Source organism: Bos taurus, chromosome 12 (genome assembly GCF_002263795.3).
Source record: "Bos taurus isolate L1 Dominette 01449 registration number 42190680 breed Hereford chromosome 12, ARS-UCD2.0, whole genome shotgun sequence".
NCBI lineage: Eukaryota > Metazoa > Chordata > Mammalia > Artiodactyla > Bovidae > Bos > Bos taurus.
Window position 1 is genome coordinate 6,753,139 of NC_037339.1, and position 22,382 is coordinate 6,775,520.

Genomic DNA, 22,382 nt, shown 5'->3' on the forward strand with positions numbered 1-22,382 from the left:
ATAGATATGCTCTTCATATTTAGTTTATAAACATATTACTTCTGAAAAATTTATTAGCTTACACATTTTACTTTTAATCTAAATAAACATATTTGGTCTTGAAAGAAACTGAAGTAACTTCTTCACTGGTAAAGACAATAATGCAATAAGACAACTTAAATGCAATAATTTTTATCCACATGATCATTTTTTTATTTAAATAACAAATTGTAGTATATGTTAAAGCTGCATAGATTTTTATGCCTTTAATTACCTAGACATTCATGAATTCAAGTAATGCAAAACCAAGTAGAACTGCGGATATGCATTATAGTTTTTATATTATTCACTATTCGATTATTTATGGTCAAGACATTGAAAGCAAAAGAATAGATGTCATTCTTTTGCATTCTTTATGCATGCCATAAACGAAAAAATATGCCATTTTCCTACTAGGACTAAAGTTTTAATAAGAAACAATGAGATGCTATCATCTTACCTATTTCACAGTGACCTGTGTATGACCAATAAGCAATTCTGTACCATTATTTTGCTTCAAAAATACTAGATATATTAAAACTATTATACAAAGCTAAAATGATGTAATTATAGAATGTCAATATTCCACTACAGACTTCCAATATTCTTTCAATTTTTCATACACTGCCAGATAATTATTAATATATCTAAAGAGAAGTCTAAGTTCCTATGCTCTGCCCTCTGCTCTTGACCTCAGTGATAGAAAGAGGTAACTTGTGAGATTTTTTATTTACTGACTTAAAACCTGTGATATGAGATCATGATCACAATTTTCTTGAATGTTGGTGTTTTCTCTATCTTTGGCTTTCATTCTGAAGGAGTCCTGACAATTGATATTATAATGACTAAAAGTTTAAGTGGGTAAGTATTTAGTTTCCGATAATTAAATAGCTGCAGATGATAAAATAATCAACCACTTTAAATGGTTCCATGTGCACTGAACCACAGATTTGGGTGATTGTCATTTCTGATATGTTATTTTGACCCAAGCTGTGCAGGACAGGGCTTCCCAGGTCGTGCTAGTGGTAAAGAACCCACCTGCCAATGCAGGAAACGTAAGGGATGCTGGTTGGATCCCTGGGTTGGGAAGATCCTCTGGAGGAGGGCATGGCTATGCACTCCAGTATTCTTGCCTGGAGAATCCTGTGGAGAGAAGACACTGGTGGGCTACAGTCAATAGGGTCGCAAAGAATCTGACAGGTCTGAACCACTTCGCATGCATGCACGTGCATGGATAAAATTGTCTCCTTGATGAAATAGATGAGACGTTAACTTTTATTCTCTTTTATTCTTTAATTATTTTTTGCTTTTGGTTTGCTTATTTATTCAACAAGATCATAGGACCCTTTGACTCCAGTTTAATTCAGACTTTACGAAAGACACAACTGTCACTTTATTTGCAGGTTTCCTTTCACTGTTAATTTAATTTGACCTTCCGTTTGCATTTAGTTTCTTCCATGAAATACTACAATTCTGTTATATTTTATGTTATATCTTTATGCTTTATGTAAAATACAAAAATATAGCATGTATCTTTATGATTGATAGCTAAATGTTCAGTTTGTTCATCTTTGGTTTTAAGTTACTCATTTGTTAAGAGTTATGTGACAGAAAGTTGAGCACTTCACATGGATTATCTTGAGAACTAAGGCTTAGAGATGTTATATAATTTGCATAAGATTCCAGGACTAACTACATAAGAGAGACCAAATACTGGATAACTGAAATGTGCATCATTGAATCAACAAGACAAATATAACTTGTGATCTTGTAATAGTAGTAGACTGACAGGTATAGGTAGATGCATGCAATTCCAAGACAGGGCCAAGGCAAAATTGTAAACAGAAGAAAAAATTCACAAGAATGAGATTCAAATGCATTAGAAATAGAGATAAATATAGATGTTGGGTAATTTTGCTTTTACTTTTCCTCAGAAACATCAATCTTTTATATACATTTTGGCACATTCTTGTACCTATAACATGCAATTTACTACTTGACCCTGTGTGAGCAAATAAAAATCAACATAAATTTTAGAGGGTACATGTAGAATGTAAATTTCTATAATCTATTTACACTAACAAATATTTGATCATCCTATTCAATTAAATAGCCATTCTTACTTTTAAATGTAAATATGCACAATTTTTTGTTTTTACTTAAATTTATAATATAATGTGAAATAATACAGCTTTATAATAACATTTTTAGGTATAATGCTACCTTTCTTTAACTAGTTACTCTTTTCCAAATTTCACTTTTATTTTCCTTTCTGGGTACAAATATGCCAATTAACAAACTCCTTACATTTCTCCTTGCCCAGATTAAATAAATAATTTATTCATACCCATTTTAACATAATGAAACATTAATTTCATTTTCTAGAGGACTTTTGTCTCCCTGTAAATTTAAAGTATCTTGAGAAGTTACTAACTGCCTAAGGAGATTTTAAATACAAATTAGAATGTAAAAACTAAAGAAAAAAAGTAACAAATACTCCAAATAATTGATACAATTAATAAGTTGATCAATTAATATTTTCAATATTATTTATTAATGTTTTTCTTGAAATATCATTAAGTATTTAGAAATTAATTTTATGACCTTGATTTTACAACCATCTTATGCTTAAGCTTATTCCTAAGAACTCATAGCTTAAAAAATTTCTTATATAATACTTAAGAGCTTAAAATTTATAGTGATAGGACTAAAGACTCAAATTTTAGGCTCACATGTAACATTAGACAAGAGATATGTGAAAGATAATTTTGAAACATAAAGTGAATTAGAAAGCTTTTGTACATAAACATATGGAAATATTTTCTAAATATACCTATGCCATCATAATGCTTTTGGAAAATTTGACTGACAATATATTAAGTTCTTTTTATTATAAGACAGGCATTATTTTCTAATGGATGTTCATTTCTCATTCACTTATATACATTAACTCATAAAATTTCAGTTGCATTCTATAATGAATTATAGTTTGAGAAATGTGTCATGTTACCAGTATCAAGAATGTTTTGGCTCACTGATTTTTATATCCTAACAAAATTTGTTTAATTCATTATGCTATATATAAACAATTTTATTATAAGAACAGAAATATTGGATATTCCCCAAAAATGTAATTTTAACTGTAAGTTAAAATTGATTTTAAGAATATTTAGTTGAGCTAAATTCATATCAAAAATAAATAAAATATTTTAATAATTAGAAGATGCTGCTGCTGCTGTCACTTCAGTCATGTCTTACTGTGCAAACACATAGATGGCAGCCCACCAGGCTCCTCTGTCCTTGGGATTCTCCAGGCAAGAATAATGGAGTGGGTTGCCATTCCCTTCTCCAATTAGAAGATAAAGAAATAGAAATCAAATCTTTAATCTGCATAATTGAAGTATATATAATCATAGTCATTGTAGTTTAATTACCTGTTTGTGCAATTAATTATGATCTAATCATTTTGTTTGGATGTAGCAAGTTGAAAATGGTCTATTAAGCCTGATACATAAAACTTAATGTTCAATGACCAGTGGATATGAATGGATAAATGTCATATTCATACATTATATAAGAAGAGAGAAAATGTAAAGTTGCTGCATATCACTTTACTACAATAATTAAGACTAAATGAAATTAAATATTTGAAAATATTGCTTCTGGGAGGAGGAACTAACTTTCCCTTAAAAGAAGATCTAGAAGCTAGAAGAAAAATGAACATATCAGAAAGCAAAGTAAAGCTGGTTTCCCTATTTCATAGAGACAGAGAAGGGAAACAAACAAGGAAGGTCTCTGAAGAGGACAGGATCTAAATTTAAATCAGAAGCTAATAAAAATACTATTAAACTTTAATAATAGTGAAGTTTTTCAAGGAACTTACTTTTAATATTCTTTACAAATTAATTTAGCAAATACATATGCCCATACCCAATATATCAATATATGAATAGCCCAATTACTATTCATAGATACAATTTGCATATTCAAGATCTGAACGTTTTTTCAAGACTTCTTTATAAATTCCACTGAGTTATGATAGAGTTTTAAAGGGATGTCAGTCTCTCCCCTCTGCAACTGAATCTTTGAAATTAGTTCTGACACCTGTAGTCATAGAAACAAAGTCAAATACTTATTTTCTTGGAATATTAATATTGAAGACACATTTCATTCTCGTTTTGCCCCAAGGTATCCATTTACAGTGGCTTCTTTTTTTCTCTGCTTCTCTTTTGTAGCTTACCCTACTTTTTCTTCCACTTAATTCATTACATGTATTATTTTGTATCTAATCTATTAACCTTTATTTTTATCATCTCAATTCTCTCTTTCCTTTCCCTAGCTATGTATTGGTTATAAAATCAGGAAAATAAGTTGGTTCCCACCTCTTAATGGCATGAAGTTTGCTTTTTGAAATATTTAAGCAAAGTTATTTTCCATGTTAATATCACTTTGTTTGTGCACTGGGACAACCCAGAGGGATGGTATGGGGAGGGAGGAGGGAGGAGGGTTCAGGATGGGGAACACATGTATACCTGTGGTGGATTCATTTTGATATTTGGCAAAACTAATACAATTATGTAAAGTTTAAAAATAAAATAAAATTAATTAAAAAAAAAAAAGAAATCATGAAAACAGTATTTGAAGTAAATCTGCCTTATCTTATTGCTGTCAATTTCTGGACTTCCAAAAACTTAACTTATGACAATAAAACTGCATAATCTAGTCCCAAACACACAGGCATAGCTTACAATCTTCATGTTAAGAAAATTCTCTGCAGGGAACATATATAACATATGTAGATATGTTAAAAAATGCAAGATTAATGCTGAATGTGTAAATACTTTTTAAAAATCAAATAAAAGAAACACACAAGTCACTTTCTAATATTCCAAATAACTTGAAAGAAAACATTTTTTTTTTACAGGCATGATATTTGAGTGTAAATAGAACATAATTCTATGTTGCCAATCAAAGTAGATATGAGATAGATATCAACCTCAGTCATCTTTGGAAGGAAAGGATGTGCTGCTGATCTTAAGGCCATGCCTCTCATAGTCAGCTGTTGTCCTGCATACTGTGGTTGGTTTCCATTGGGGAGGGACCCTTTGCAGCCCTTTACTTCTTCCCTTTTTCCTGCCTAAAGAACTATTGACAAAAGTCCACATTCTTATCTCAATTTTAAAAATTTGCAGAAGTAGGCCCCTATGAGGGGGATCACAAATTGGCCCTTCAGATTCTGGCCTGAAGAAGTGCTTAGTCACTCAGTCATGTCCAACTCCTTGTGACCCCATGATTAGTAGCTCACCAGACTTCTCTATCCACTGAATTCTAGTACACAGTGCCAGCTAGCTCCTTAACTATTAGACTTAAAGCCACATGTTTGAACTTAGCTTTTGTCAAAATGGTATTGTTTTGGTCTTTAACTGCTGAGATTTTATATTCTAGGTACCACAATTGTTCAGAACTTGGCCAAGATAAAAAGATCCATTTTTTTATTAGATAAAGTAAAACTCAGTTGCTATTTATTTAGGCTGAAGATATTGAGAAAGAAATAAGGAATGGAATCTAAGGAGCATAATGATTGTTTATGGGAATGGAAACAGTGGCAGAGTTTATTTTTCTGGGCTCCAAAATCACTTCAGAGGGTGACTGCATCCATGAAATTAAAAGACACTTACTTCTTGGAAGGAAACTTATGACCAACATAGACAGCATTTTAAAAAGCAGCCTGGCATGCTGAAGTCCATGCGGTCTCAAAGAGTTGGACACGACTGAGCGACTGAACTGAACTGAATGATTCTTCATCAGGGAAGGAGACTGGATAGCATTTACGGTAACTGAGTATGTAAAATTGAGTAGTTCTGGCTGCTGCATATCTGAGGACGTAGGGCTTAGGCCAAGAGTATGTTGACCTTAGCTTGAAATTGCAGTTTATGAAGACATCTTTCAGCCAAAGTTTGGGTCAGCTAGAAACACAGGGACTTGGGTTCCTCAGGACCAAGGCATATTTGAGAAAGCATACACCAGCTTCATTAGGCTTTGTGGGAATCTCAAAACATTCAGGTGTTATTCTCTCTGAAAGTAGTAATGATTCAACTATAGGCTATTTTTCTATCCATATCTAAATTTTAGAACTCATATAAGTCCAATGTGAGGTAAGGAATATAAGATTGTGACTTTTGACTTTAAGCTATCTCTGTAGGCCTAGATATGCAGACCAGAGAGCGTCCTGGTCATTTCCTGCTTTGGGTAATTTTAAAATCTCTGTTTGGAATAACCTGTCTTTAAGAATCAGGTTTACTACAGATCCAACAAGATCCAATAAGAACATGGAATAGATTGATGATAAAACAAAGAAAAAATTTTCAAAGAGGATGTTAATTAAGCTGGAAGAAAGACATTTAGCTTTCCTTGAGATCTTTCCTTACGATCCTACCTTAAAAGAGAAATTCCTCAGATATGAAGGGGAAAATGAGATCTGAAAGGTCCCAAAAGAAATATGTAAAAGAAAAAATAAAGTGCACTAAATGTATCTTAACGTTATTAAGAAGGCTGCCTTAAATGTTATTAGACCATAACCTAATGGGTCCTAAGGAAAGCAAACCAAGCAAGAGGCAAGTCAGAGAGCTGACAGAAATGATGCATTCAGAAGTGACCAGATGGCAGGAAATTAAGTAGAGGGGCTTTCTTAAAGCAAAAACTGAAAAACCCAGAGAAAAAGGAATAAAAGATTAAAATAGGTATAATCAATCTAGAGAAATTTCAGGGGGAAAATTCAGAACATCAGCATTATCTTCAAAAACTGCTTGAAAAACTACAGAGTAACAATTTCACTGTGGGTGAGGTTACAGGAATAATTTTTATACCCTAAAAAATGTGGTCAATAAATGTATGGAATTAAGACTGTAAAAGAAGGCTGAATAAAATGCAGCATAGAATGAGAGAGACAATAACGGGTCATTTGATGGTTGATTAATGAGCTAAAATACCCTGTGTGTAAACTGTTAAACTTGTGAAAGTGAAAATGCAAAAAAATTTATTTTGAGGATGGTTTGGTATAGCACAACTATATTCACTATGGAAACTTAAGTACATATTTAATAACTGTACTTTGTATTAATTATTTAATATTAAAATTAAATATTTAATAATTAATAAATTTTACAAGTTATATAGACATCCTTAAAGCACACATAATCCTCTTGTTTAAGTATTCTAGGTAATAATGTGCTGTGAACTAAAAACTGTAATTAACTCAACCTTCTGCCATTATTTTGCTTCTTTACATACATTTCTTATTTTTTAGAATCACTTTAATTGAATACTTTAAATTTTTACTTAATTGTGGATGGGGAGAGCATTATCTTTTAAATGTTCTACTTTAACCCTGGATTTAAAAAAAAAAAAAAAGTTTCCATGAGACTAGTTAGTGGCAGCATGTCCAAATATATAGCCAGTGAGTACAGTCAATCACTAGGGAAATATAAAATTGTTCTGAAAATGTTAGATACACAACTCCACAGTGTTCATAGGAAGTTAAATATATACATTCAATAAACACAGAAAGCTTTAGAGATAGAGAGGGCTGTTTCTCACACTCAAGCCACCCTCTCTTAAAGGGTTATGGCTTCTGTGAGAAGCAGAGCTGTAAGCACCAACGATGTTCATCCAGTAGGGCCTCCATATTTATCCCTTCTGTCCTGCTGCTACTCTTTAATGTTCTTGCTACTATGGCTTCATGACTTAATTCCTCCAAGTTTATTTAGGCAATACAAACTATGGTAAATAGAAAATTAATATTTATAAAATAAAATTAATTTGACTATAAATAAAAGGCACTTAATGATGACCCTTCACTTAATTTCTAAAGCAAAAGTCTTGGAAAATCGTAGTAGATATTTCACAGCTGTCCTGAGGACAATTGTTTCAGTGTTTTTTTTTAAATTACAACGGAGAATGTTTTTCAAAAATACACATAAAACAGCTCTGTGTCTTTTTTATCTTTTTCTTGCTGTTTTTAAGCTATATGCTGATGATCTTATTTATCACACCAGGACATACAGCTAATGTTTTCATTTCTTGCCAACTACGATGAAAGGTACAACAACAGGCAGATTCAAGGTTATGCTCAAGTTAAGTTTATGTACACCTAGGAATATTGAAGTTGTACATAGTTTCATCACCCACGGACCACGTAGGATGGTTCTTATTTCTAGAATTCTTTCAAGATACTTGAGTAGCTTCTAATTTTCAGAAGACAATACATTTGGGCAGCTACTCATTTAACCAAGATTCTTTGAACTTATACCTCAAGAGACGTACATGGTTATGTTTTAGGAATACTGACAACAAAAATGAGAGTACTCAAGGTATTTGTGATATTAGGAGGAGAAACACTAAGTGAAGAAATCTAAATCCTTAATTGTGTTCACTGGTGCAATAAACGTGTGGGCAATGTACTATGTGAATTGTGTAGGGATACCTAATCTCGTTTTGTGGTGGGTTTAGTAGCTGGTACTTTGGGGATTTTGTTTTTTCTTCTTCCCCGAGTGGATATAACATCAGAGTTTGAAAAAATATTGATGAGCCTGCTGAAGAAAGTATGAAGAAAGCCAGTAATAAGGGATTATGGAAGTAAAGCACATAATAAACAAAAGTGGTGGTGTGGGGGTTGAAGAAAGTGGCATTCTCCAATGTTCAAGGAGTTTTTGCTGTCATAATTATTCTTTGAAAAATTCATTTCATCTTATCTCATCAATATTTTTTCAATAGATGATAGCTATGCAATCCTGAAAGATGATGCTGTGAAAGTGCTGCACTCAATATGCCAGCAAATTTGGAAAACTCAGCAGTGGCCACAGGACTGGAAAAAGTCAGTTTTCATTCCAATCCCAAAGAAAGGCAATGCCTAAGAATGCTCAAACTACCGCACAATTGCACTCATCTCACATGCTAGTAAAGTAATGCTCAAAATTCTCCAAGCCAGGCTTCAGCAATATGTGAACCATGAACTTCCTGATGTTCAAACTGGTTTTAGAAAAGGCAGAGGAACCAGAGATCAAATTGCGAACATCTGCTGGATCATAGAAAAAGCAAGAGAGTTCCAGAAAAACATCTTTTTCTGCTTTATTGACTATGCCAAAGCCTTTGACTATGTGGATCACAATAAACTGTGGAAAATTCTGAAAGAGATGGGAATACCAGACCACCTGATCTGCCTCTTGAGAAATTTGTATGCAGGTCAGGAAGCAGCAGTTAGAACTGGACATTGAACAACAGACTGGTTCCAAATAGGAAAAGGAGTTCGTCAAGGCTGTATATTGTCACCCTGTTTATTTAACTTATATGCAGAGTACATCATGAGAAACGCTGGACTGGAAGAAATACAAGCTGGAAACAAGATTGCTGGGAGAAATATCAGTAACCTCAGATATGCAGAGGACACCACCCTTATGGCAGAAAGTGAAGAGGAACTCAAAAGCCTCTTGATGAAAGTCAAAGTGGAGAGTGAAAAAGTTAGCTTAAAGCTCAACATTCAGAAAACGAAGATCATGGCATCTGGTCCCACAACTTCATGGGAAATAAATGGGGAAACAGTGGAAACAGTGTCAGACTTTATTTTTCTGGGCTCCAAAATCACTACAGATGGTGACTGCAGCCATGAAATTAAAAGACGCTTACTCCTTGGAAGGAAAGTTATGACCAACCTAGATAGCATATTCAAAAGCAGAAACATTACTTTGCCAACAAAGGCTCATCTAGTCAAGTCTATGGTTTTTCCTGTGATCATGTATGGATGTGAGAGTTGGACTGTGAAGAAAGCTGAGCACCGAAGAATTGATGCTTTTGAACTGTGGTGTTGGAGAAGACTCTTGAGAGTCCCGGGAGGGATTGGGGGCAGGAGGAGAAGGGGACGGCAGAGGATTAGATGGCTGGATGGCATCACTGACTCGATGGACGTGAGTCTCAGTGAACTCCGGGAGTTGGTGATGGACAGGGAGGCCTGGTGTGCTGCGATTCATGGGGTCACAAAGAGTCAGACACGACTGAGGGACTGGTCTGATCTGATCTGATCTGATGCATCAATAATAATTGTATTATCTGAAAACCAATGCCAGTGGGTGGGTCAGAAAATCTTATTCAAAATAGTATTTTTGAGGCACTTAAAAGATTAGCTGGTAGTTTAAACACTTATGGTATATAAATAACTTGGAATACATCTGTATCACTTTTCAAAATATTTGTATTTGTTCAAATTAAAATTATTTCCCTTCACTGTGTTAAAATAAGAGAAAAAAGGCAAACTCCACTTGGTAGCAAAGGTGCAATTGAGCTGATTCAACTTTTCTAGCCTGGGAACAGATGGATTTATTTTTCTTAATTTTTATTTCATTTTAAAATTTATGTATTTATATATGGCCATGCTGCATGCCATGTAAGATCTTAGTTCTCTGACCAGGGAATGAAACCATGCCCTCAGCAATGAAAGCACAGTCCTAAACACTGGACTGCCAGGGAATTCCTGAGGTTGATTTATTAAAGCATCAAACTATTAATGATTTGGAAAGCAAACAATGGAATAGCTAGGTGTAAAGACCAGTGAATACCTCTGGTGGAATCCTAGGAAAATACATTTGGGACGCTCTAAAAAGAGATGAAATATGAGAAAGAAAAAAATTCCCAGAGAAAAATAAAATTAGGATTGAAAAGTAGAGAAGGGGAGATATAGCACCAACCTTAAAATTGTTAAAGATTCAGCAAAAAAGAGAGAGAGAAAAAAAAAATAGAGTCAGGTCCCAATGCCACATTATAGGATATATAAGAAAGGATTGTTTTCACTGCTAGTACTGAAAACATGAAAAATTCATAAGCATAGAAAGGCATACTTTTGGATAGTATCACCTGCTAGAGGATATTTATAAATTTGAAAAATACAAAAAGCACTTGGTATTTTAACCTCTGAGAGATAGAATGATATAAGTAGGTGGAATTTCCCCCAGGAAATTGATAGTTCAATGCTACAAATTCCTAGGTGAATCCTCCCAAATAATTAAAGTTGGTAAATGGTTGACAGATCTCACACTGATTAAATTACTGATGAAATAAAAATAAATTATATTTCCTATTTTGTTCACTTTCTAGTCTATCATCTTTCCTCTTGATGACATCAAATTTTACTAAGAAGCAAGATGGCTATAACAGCTGTTGAAATTGTTTTTAATTCAATGGTTTTGTAGAAATGAGATAATGCAGCAGTATTCTTAAGTTGCTTCTTTTTTCTTAGACATTTTGGAAGAGTAAAATACATGAACTTTGTGATGTTTGAAATGACTCTAGGGATACTAAGCTAGCTTTCTTTCTACCTGACAAAAATATCACAGGCTTAGCAGTTCAAGAAGGATGCATTAGTCTTTATCTCTGAGGGCCATACACTCCCAGATTGGCTATAGATTCGTTAGCTCAGTACCAGGTTAAAAAAAGACTGAAAATGTGAGGAATGGTGCAAATTTTTCTTGTTGTTGTTCAGTGGATCACCAAAAGGAGACATGACTTAGAAGTCCCAGCATACAGTACTGATGAAGCTATTAATAAGTTGTACTCAGTTTTACTTTACTTTTAAATTTTAATCTGCCTGCAACGCAGAAGACTTGGGTTCGATCTCTGGGTTGGGATGATCCCCTAAAGAAGGGAATGGCAACCCACTCTAGTCTCCTTGCTTGGAAAATTCCATGGGCAGACCATGGAGTCACAAAGAGCCGGACAAGACTGAGCGGCTAACACTTTCACTTTCAGAGATAAGACACTCTTGTTGTCCCTCCTTTTGATATAGCACTGCTCCCCTCCACTCATATTTTAATTCTATTCCTTTTATGTAGAATTTCTTTTCTTGACACTTTTCTAGTATTCTAATCTGTTTTGTCAGAATCTCATATTCACTGAGAATATTTCATAAATGGGTAGGCACAGGCTGCATTAAAATTTATGGTTCATACATCATTTTTCTATGTATGTTTAGGGAAAACTTACTGCTAATTTCACTCAATACCCAATTTGATTCATACAGTTTGGTTAAGTGAACTTGGCTATACTCAGTAACATCTTGTATGTCTTCAATGACAACCTGTAAGATCAGGAAGCATAATTAGTTCACCTTGAACAGTATTTACTATCATTATAGCATTCATGAAGTAATTTGCTTCTTTAGCATCTGTTTCATTATTTTCTCCTTCTTACTAATCTAAAATTTATTTAAGGGCATCTCACTGATTTGCTTTGGAGATTTCACCTCTAGATTTGTATATTAAGATAAAGAAAACTAATAGTAAATTATTTTGAGCAGGACAGACAAATATTACAGTAGTGGGCATGTGTTACAGATGGAATGTTTGTATTCTTCCAAATTTCATATGTTAAAATCGAATCTCCAATGTGATTAGGAGGTGGGGCCATTTGAGAGGTAGTTAGGTCATTAGAGTGGGGTCCTCATAAATTGGATTATTGCCCTCTTGAGTAGAGGCCAGAGAGCTAACCATATAAAGATACAACATGAAGATGGCAGTTTGCAACCAGGAAGAGCTGCTGCTGCTGCTGCTGCTGCTGCTAAGTCAGTTCAGTCGTGTTTAACTCTATGTGACGCCATAGACAGCAGCCCACCAGGCTCCACCGTCCCTAGGATTCTCCATGCAAGAACACTGGAGTGGATTGCCATTTCCTTCTCCAATGCATGAAAATGAAAAGTTAAAGTGAAGTCACTCAGTCGTGTCCGACTCTTAGCGACCCCATGGACTGCAGCCTACCAGGCTCCTCCATCCATGGGATTTTCCAGGCAAGAGTACTGACTGGAGTAGGGTGGCATTGCCTTCTTCCAACCAGGAAGAGACTCCTCACCAAAATTCTAAGTATTATCTATCTATTCATTGTTAAAGTCTTTTAACAAAGTGACCTTTAGACTGTGGTGGTCCTAATGCCTCACTAGCCTATGTAAGCAAACCAAACCTAAGCCAGAGTGAATGCATCCATATCTGAGAAAGTGAAGGTTAGGCAAAGTCCGTCATAAACAGCCAATTAGGCTTTCCCAAATAAGGTAATCACTTAAGTTATAAATAATCGAATAATTTATTTCCTTTCCCTTCATCTCTTCTAGATAAAAAGTTTGTCCCTAGTTCCTATTGGTGGAGTACTCCTTACAACTTTTGGCTTGGTGCTATTCAGTTCAAACCAATGTTTGCTCAAAGAAATGATTCAGATTTAATATGCATCAGTTAACTTTTTAACACTATATTTTTCCTTTTTTGCTTCATTTTTATTGCTTTTATTGGGCATGTTTATGAAGCATATTTTTGTTCAAGAATATGCTCCTTTAAATTTAGATATATTTATAATAGAAAATTTTGGAACACTTTGTCAAAATAGAGTCCTACCATCCTTCCGGGTTTTGTGGTATACTATGCAAGTAGTTCCTTTATAAATATCTGCCATGTTATACCATTATGCTGTTTTCTTGAAAGACAGATGTGTGATTCAATCAGGACACTACAATTGGGCCTTATATTAATTCTCTGGCAGAAATTACTCTACATATATTATATATCACTTCATTCAAGGCTTCAAAATATTCAGACTCTCTTTAATAAAAAAAAATAGAATATTCAAAAAATTCTTGAGTGTGTGAAACATAGTAAAAGTGATTTCTGAAGTATTTTTCCACTTTTAAAACCCTAAAAACAAAAATGTACTTAAAATTGAATGAGTCATTGTAGAAATATTCTATTTAGTAAAGATCCATTTGTTTTTGTTTTCGTAGTCATTCAATTGCTGACATATTTAGTAGTAGTCAATGTATTGGTATTACTGTATTTTCTTCCAAAGATATTTGTTTCTTTATCCCACATTAATATTAAATATTAAGTTTTCTACGCCCAACCATTTATAATTCAACATAAATGGTTTGAGTATTTTCTTCACTATGTCAATTTCTGGCATAAAAAAAAAATCCTGCATAATTATGGTGGTATTAATTATTCTAACAGCAAAATGGTTCTCTTCAGCTTCATTTTGTTTTGTCCATTCTTACCTAACTATTTTCTGTTAATATATCATTGATATATATTTTGGGTCCTAGTCTCAACTTCAACATGGTGGTGGTAGAGGAGTCCCCACGTGACCCAGCAGTTCTTGAACACTATGGACCTGAAGATAGCATCAGATCCTACAAGTTAAGACCTCAGTCCCACAGGCTGTCCCTCTCTCACTTTTGACATCACTTCGATTCCTGTTTGCCACTTGTACTTCGTACTGACCAGCTGTATAGCTTGGGAATTCCAGTGACTCCTCCTTGGCCTCAATTCATTTAAGAGAGCCACTCACGTTATTCAGAGAAGCATGTCACTTACTGGATTCCCTGTTTTTTTATGAAATGATATAACAAGGAAAGAGAAATGCAAAAGATGCATTGGGCAAGTTATGAAGAAAGGACATGAAAGTTCAATCTCCATGTGTTCACCAACTCAGAATCTCTCAAAATTAGTCCTTTTGGGTTTATATGGAAGCTTCATCACATAAGTGTGTTTTGTTAAATCATTGGCTATTGGTGACTGATTCAACATCCGGCCTATCTCCCCTCCTAGGGAGGAGATGGAAAAAGTTCCGTCAAGGGATGGACAAAGTTTCACCCTTGAATTCATGATTAATTGTCTTGGAAATCAGTTCCCATCCTTAGGTGCTTTCCAAAAGTTACCTTATTACCATAAACCTATGGTTGATAAGACAACTGCTGCTGTTGCTGCTAAGAATCCTGGAGTGGGTTGCCATTTCCTTCTCCAATGCATGTATGCATGCTAAGTCGCTTCAGTCATGTCTGACTCTAAGCAACCCAATGGACAGCAGCCCACCAGGCTCCTCCATCCACAGGATTCTCTAGGCAAGAATACTGGAGTGGGTTGCCGTTTCCTTCTCCAGACAAGACAGCAGAAACAGTGAATAATAAGACACTAACTTCACCCTTTATGGCTCTGAAGCAATTTGAGGAACCAAAGACAATAGACAAAATATTATAACAAAACATGCTCTTATCACTCAGGAAATTCCAAGAATGTTAGGAGCTGTGAGTCAGGAGCCATGGACTAAGATAACATACATATATATATATATATATGTATATTATTATTTTTTGTTGTTATTGTTCATCTGAATGACTAAATATGTATTTCTTATAAATCTGCATATTATACTATGATATCCTCACATAATCCACATTTTCAAATATCCATATTTTTCTTTTTGTAGTCACTGTATAACAGATGGTCAAAATCTGTCTTCAACAGCTGTCATATGGTTCTTTCTTTCTCTCCAGGTACATTTATTTGACTGCCATCACCTGTGAATTCTGACAATCCCACTGGGTTGAGTTAAACAAGTGTAACAGAGCTTGTAAGGAAAGTCTAACCAGGAAAGTATTTGCATCAACAAGGCCATAAGATAACTATTTTGAAATACCAGCTCATCTATTTATATATATATATATTTGACATTCCACACACACACACTAATATACATTGCCATTATTGTTAAATTTTAACACTGTTGGGTAAAACAAGCTTAGCTTCATAATAACATGCCCCAGAGTATTTATACTGAGAGACACCCACTGCTCCAAATACATAGTAATGAGTGAAGAAAATACAAAAAGTAGAAAACAAGAAGACATAACTAAGTTTAAACATAACAAAACATCTTTATGAAAAGAAAAAGTACAATCAGCAAATGTTTCATAGCACTGACCTCTGGTTAATAAATAGGCAGTGGTAGCAGATAATATGACTCCCCAGGGAAAAGGAAGATGATCCACATAAGATTAGGAAAAGAAAGGCAGCAGTGAAGGTTTTCTTGTGATGAAAGATTGTTGGAAAGTTAACAATATACTGACCTAAGTTAAGAGCGCATGAAAAAAAAAAATATATATATGGGCCAAAAGAGATGACAGAGAAAGTCAGGAAACCAGTATGGGAGTCATGCTGTTCATTTTTCTCATGAAAAATCTGCAGGATCACCCACATCCCTGGAAAGCAGGGACCTGGCTCTGTGTTACCATCTAGGAATTGTGGGGCAGGAGTGACTGCAAAACTGCTAGCTAGGGGAGAGTGTATAGAAAAAGGGAAAGGAAGATAGCATTGAAGGAGGGAAGAGAGAGAAACTTCCAGTCAAAACTGAGTTTGCAAGTAAACCTTTAAGACACAGTAAACAAAATAAATTAAAAATGATACCATGAAAGACCAGAATGAATGTGAATGAAATTTTGATACATAAACAATTTATTTATATTTGATCAATTAAAATGTTTATATTTTCAAAAAGAAAATATGACATCTCAAGATTAATTTTAACCAAACAGTAATTTTGAGAAAGAAAAAACAATTGGAAATTGACAAGACAAAATTAGACATATATCCATAAGAACAAATTAGACATTTGGAAAACAAAAATTAAAATAAAAAAGAAATGGCATCTACTTTTAAATTCTGTGCTTGATACTATCAAAGATTCAAATAGTAAATTGCAGGAGTAAAATTAGAAATTTGCAAATTTCTGTAGTAACTATTTGATGAAAAAAAATTGAAGATGATTTAAGCATTCATGTTAACCAATTGGAACTTTTTTTTAACCAATTTGAGCACTGTGAAGTTCATTTGTACAATTCACCTGAATATGTATATCAACACTTCATCCCTGCCTGTTGCTTTGTATTCAGGAATATCTATCCTTCTCTCTGTACATCCCCGTCTCTTTCTCTCTCCTTCTCTCAAACCTCTGCCTTTATGTTGGCTTATGTACTTTCCATTCTACTAATGATCAGGGTTTTGGGGATAGCTTTTGACAAGTTTCAAGACTACCTTTCTTTTCTTTTTTTTTTAAATTATAATCCTAAAGCAACAGAGAAACATTTCTTTGTCATTATCTGTAAATCATGTTACATGAAAGATATGTTTTTTTGTTTCTGTTTCTTAAATGTTTTGCATGACTGCCTCTTCCTAGGTAATGTCCTGTCCCTCCTGCAGGTCTATTGAATAGACCAAAACACCACATTGCCAATGAACACACAACGCAGGACTCTTCAAGGCACCAGGGATACAGTAGTGAACCCACAAACAGAGAAATAAATACCATGCCTTATGTAACTATTCATATTTGTCTCTCTGAATACATTCCCTACTACTGCTGCTGCTGCTAAGTTGCTTCAGTCGTGTCCGACTCTGTGCAACCCCATAGATGGCAGCCCACCAGGCTCCCCCGTCCCTGGGATTCTCCAGGCAAGAACACTGGAGTGGGTTGCCATTTCCTTCTCCAAGGCATGAAAGTGCAAAGGGAAAGCAAAGTCGTTCAGTCGTGTCCAACTCTTAGCGACCCCATGGACTGCAGCCCACCAGGCTCCTCCATCCGTGGGATTTTCCAGGCAAGAGTACTGGAGTGGGGTGCCATTGCTTTCTCCATTCCCTGCTACTAAGCCAACCCAAACTTTATGGCTGACAGATTCAATCTGATACTACTTTTGATACTACTTTTTCACCACATGCTTAAGAAAGAAGCTTGCCTGTTTAAAAATAAAAAAGTAAAATTTTACTGATGTACAGGAACCAAATATCTTGAGACTGATGGTAACCTGTTTTAAAAAATAATAGAAGTTATGCTTATATAACCAGATCATAATCAAGAATCATTTCAGAACCTATAACCAAGAATATCAGTTATAAAATTATAAAATAGTGTTTCTAATATTAATATGTTGTTCCTGTTAACTTATTAAAAGCATGTAAAATGCCTCTGCTGGTATTCTTTATTTTGTGTTAAAAGTATACGCTTACATCAAACTGTCATAATCCAAAACATTTTATATTTCTCTTTCCCACTTCAGTGCACAGAATCTGACCCATGGTATATAAGCCTAGAGTGTGTACATACATTTATTTATTTATTTATTTTTTTGTGTATATGTGTGTGTATAGATGTGTGTGTGTGTGTCTATATATATAAGTAAAGAAAGTATATACAAATGAGTTAATGCCTCTGTAATTTATCTTTTTAATGGCATTTGTTTCAAAAATTTGATCGTGATCCTGTTCATCAAAAGTTTTCAATTATTTCATTCTTTTCTTAAAATTATTTCATTATTTTTTGTATATGATTTAGTCTTATTCCATATAAAAGGCAAAGAAACAGTGAGAGAAACATAATCATCCATTCAACAAATTCAGAAGAGTTAACTACTTAGTTAATCCAATTCATAATATATTTTAGGGATAGAAATATTGTCAAGGGCAGACCTATGTTTAAGTTATTATCTAGATATCTATAATCATTCTGAAATGGCAAATTCAAATATTTATTCACATTAATTCAGAGTTTTCTTCTCTGTTAAATTTTCTAATTTGTACATGTTAATGTGTATGTGTACATTCTCTATATGTTGCTAAAATTTACTTATACAAAATAAATGCTATGAGGCCTGGGATTTGAGAATTGATTCAAAATTACCCAGCAGGGCAAGCAAGTGATAATAGGAACACAGAGATAGAAAAAACTTGGTCATGGTTGGTAATTATCAAAGCTGGTTGATATTGTCATGGAACTTCTTTTTGCTACTTTCTCTGGTTTTATTTATGTTTGAGATTTTCCTTTAGAATATATTAAAATACATCAACTCCTGATAATACTAAACAATATTTGGTATGTGCTGACGTTGTTTTCCCTTTATGTATCCAAATGCCTGAAAGAAATGTGGGTATGTCATGCTTTAGACTCAGCTATTTCTTTCCATATTCGCCCTAGTATAAGGGCATTTTTCTGTCTTCAAATGCCTACAGAAGATTGAAGAATAGTGAAGACATGTTTAATTTTCTACACCTTTCAGTCTAGTTCGATTCGCCTGCATGACTTTGTCTAGGACTTTAATAGAGGATAGTGAGGAACAGTGTTAGAAAAAGAGATGAAATGACACCACATCAATTTCTCACCCTGTCTGTCCAGAGTCCTTTTAAAGATAATAGCACGACACAGAGGATCTACAGGATGTGAGTTTGGGACAAATACAAAAGTTAAAGGGAACACTGACATTTATTAGACAAGTTTGGAAAACACAAATTTTACTAGAGAAAAATTGACATTAAGTGAGGAGGAGAAAACTGACACTTGATCTTTAATTGAGAATATAAATGTAAAGCATTGCATTTTAAAGGGATATATGCAGTTTCTGATTAAGTCAAAGTATGTTATTCCTCTAGAGCTACCTGGTAATATCTTTTGTTTTTTGCATCTGCAATTTAATAACAGACTATGAATCCTCTGTAATAATTCAATATAAAAATTTTAAAAAATGATTGAGGAGTGTAATAGGAAGCTGCATATATAAGGTTAAAATAGTAAATCTTCAAATTTTTAACTTACTAATACAAAACTTCATTCACAATTTACATATACACTTAAAATTTTAATTTTAAATCCCAATACTGGAACCATGGAAGGAAAGAGGGAGAAATAAATACAGGGAAAAATATAGGAGTAGAGAAACAGATAAAAAGAAAAAAGAGTGTGTGTGTGTGTGTGTGTTATGACTTATTCAGAAGGTTATGTAAGATTAGATAAATGACCTTTTGCACTCTCTGCTTTTTTTCTTGGATTATGAATTGATTACTAAGAAAATAGAGCTTTTGAAATGCTAAGAAGCTATTTTACCCAGATGAAGAATGTTTTATTTTCCCATCCAGATTCCAGTACAGTGTGCTTGATACACATTATGATTTACAAATAAGATATAAAAACACGTAATTGTTCATAGCTAGAATTGCTTTATCCTACTTTGTACATTTTCTAGAATAAAAATTAATTCCATATTTAAACACCAATATATGCAATTATGGCCTTGCCTGTGGCTCAGTGGTAAAGAATCCACCTGCAATGCAAGAGATGCAGGAGATGCAGATTTGATCCTTGGCTCAAGAAGATCCCTTTGAGGAGAAAATGACAACCCATTCCAGTATTCTTGCAGGGAAAATGCCATGGAGAGAGGAGCCTAGGGGGCTGCAGTCCATGGGGTCCCAGAGTCAGACATGACTGAGCCACTGAGTCCACATATGCAATAATTAAAACTGAAATAAAAAACAAATATGAAACATATGAAAATTATAATAAAGCATAAAGTCTATAATCATACAAATTAGTGATTTTGTTCCACATATTCTACTTTTTGCTCCCCTAAAATGAGAGAATTAAATTGCTTATTATTGTCAATTTATAAAATGGGAATCAATTCATATAGTTAATGAATATTCATTGACTGCTTCCTATGCTAAATATTGCTCAAAGAAATAAGATTAACTTTTTGGTCTTGTGCAGCTTATATTTATATATAGTGGGGAAAGACAGATGGTCAATGTATAAAGAAGTGAAAAGTCACTATAAGGTAAGATAATTATTAGGTGCTACAATGTCAATGAAAACATATGAGAGGAAAAAGAGAGAGATGGAGAGCAAAGATTTATCATGTGTTAAACATTACAAAAACAGATGACTATTGGCAATCTCATATGGGTCAGTCTTGCATATTATACTGAGAGTTCAGATAAAGCCTTTCTTAAGTGGTAAAAATTGAACAGTTGAAGAACTAAGGGAGAAAGCAACAAGGATTTCTTTAGGCAATCATTCCAGATGGAGGGATAAGCTGCAAGGTGCAGAGTCCAGAGCAGGTCCACTGTTGAGAAGCTAAATGTTGCTTGAATGGAATGAGAAAGAAGAGTATGTGAGATGATGGCAAGAGAGTCCCAAGGACATTTTAGAAATTTCTCTGTGAGAAATTTGGATTATTATATTAACTAATAAAAAGACTTTGAGAACTTTTAAGTGGAGATGTGAGGTGATTAGTAACATATACTTAAATAATGACAGTGCTTTTTGTGTACTGAATAATACAGAAGGAAAATAATGGAAATAGGAAATCAAACTGTTCAGTTATCTTAGTGGTCCTGGTAACAGATGCTGGTTAATGTAGAAGAAATAGGAACTGAGATGGAGAAAGATGCATGCTATAGGTGGATCAGATAGGCTGTACTGTTGAACGAAATGTAAAAATGAAAGAAAGTGAAACGTTATAGACAACTCCGAGTTTAGAGGTCTGAGCCACTGAGTGAGTGGAGTTAGCATTCAATCAATCAAGGAATATTACTTACAGAGCAGATTTGGGAGAAGGATAGGAAGTTAGATTTTTGCCCATGCTAGGTTTATATAAGTGTTGAGATCATGGAAGAAGTTGGAAATGAAAAGATAAATTTGGAAAGAGTCATCTTTATCTAGATAAGCTTTGATATTATTGTCTTGGGTGAGTGGGTCTGGGATGTGCGTTTCATGCAGAAAATGGGCCTTGTGGCACAACAACATACAGAGATTAGAAAAATGAAGATTACTTAACAAAGTTTTCTTGAGAAACTAGAGAGGGAAGAGGGAAGCAAAGAGAAGCTAGTTTGCTCAAATATAAAAGTATATATCATTTGATATATTCATATGAATGCCTAGAAATTATTAGATTACTATAGCATCAAGACTAAAATATTTTCCTTGAAATTAGAAAAAACCTTATGTTCTAGAATGAAGTCAAAAATTATGCATTTATGCATGCACGTGTGTGTGTGTGTGTGTGTGTGTGTGTGTGTGCATACGTATGCATGATCAGTTGTGTCCAACTCTGTGACTCCATGGAATGCAGCCCACCAGGCTCCTCTCTCCATGGAATTTTCTATGCAACAATACTGAAGTAGGTTGCCACTTCCTCGTCTAAATTATCTTCCCGACTCAGGGTTCAAACCTGTGCCTGCTGTGTCTCCAATAGGCAGATGGATTCTTTACCACTGAGCCACCTGTGAAGTCTTATGCATTTATACTTTTATTTAAATGTGACCTGATGCAGATTATCATTCAATAGGGCTAAATGTTATCATGTGTAGAATGGCACAAATGACAGAGACAGTAATCTATTACACAGCATTTTGAATCAATCTAGCAAATGGTTTCTTTTATTCTACATTGGTTTTCCACTTGTTTATTCTTAGTCCCAGCTGTGAAATATGATAATAGAAATATATTTGTTTGGGCTTCCTCTCACTCTTTCTCTTTTTATACAAATTTTAATGTCTGTACTTAGAGGTGTTGTACCTCCAAGTCTTCATCAACTAACAAACATGGTTCAAATATATGAGCTTAGACTATTCCTTTCCCTACCTATCTTTGTTAATTCTTAACTTACTTAACATATGTGGCTTAATATTAATGAATGTAAGAGCAAAAGAAAATTATTGAATGGCTAGCCTCACCATGTTAAAGTT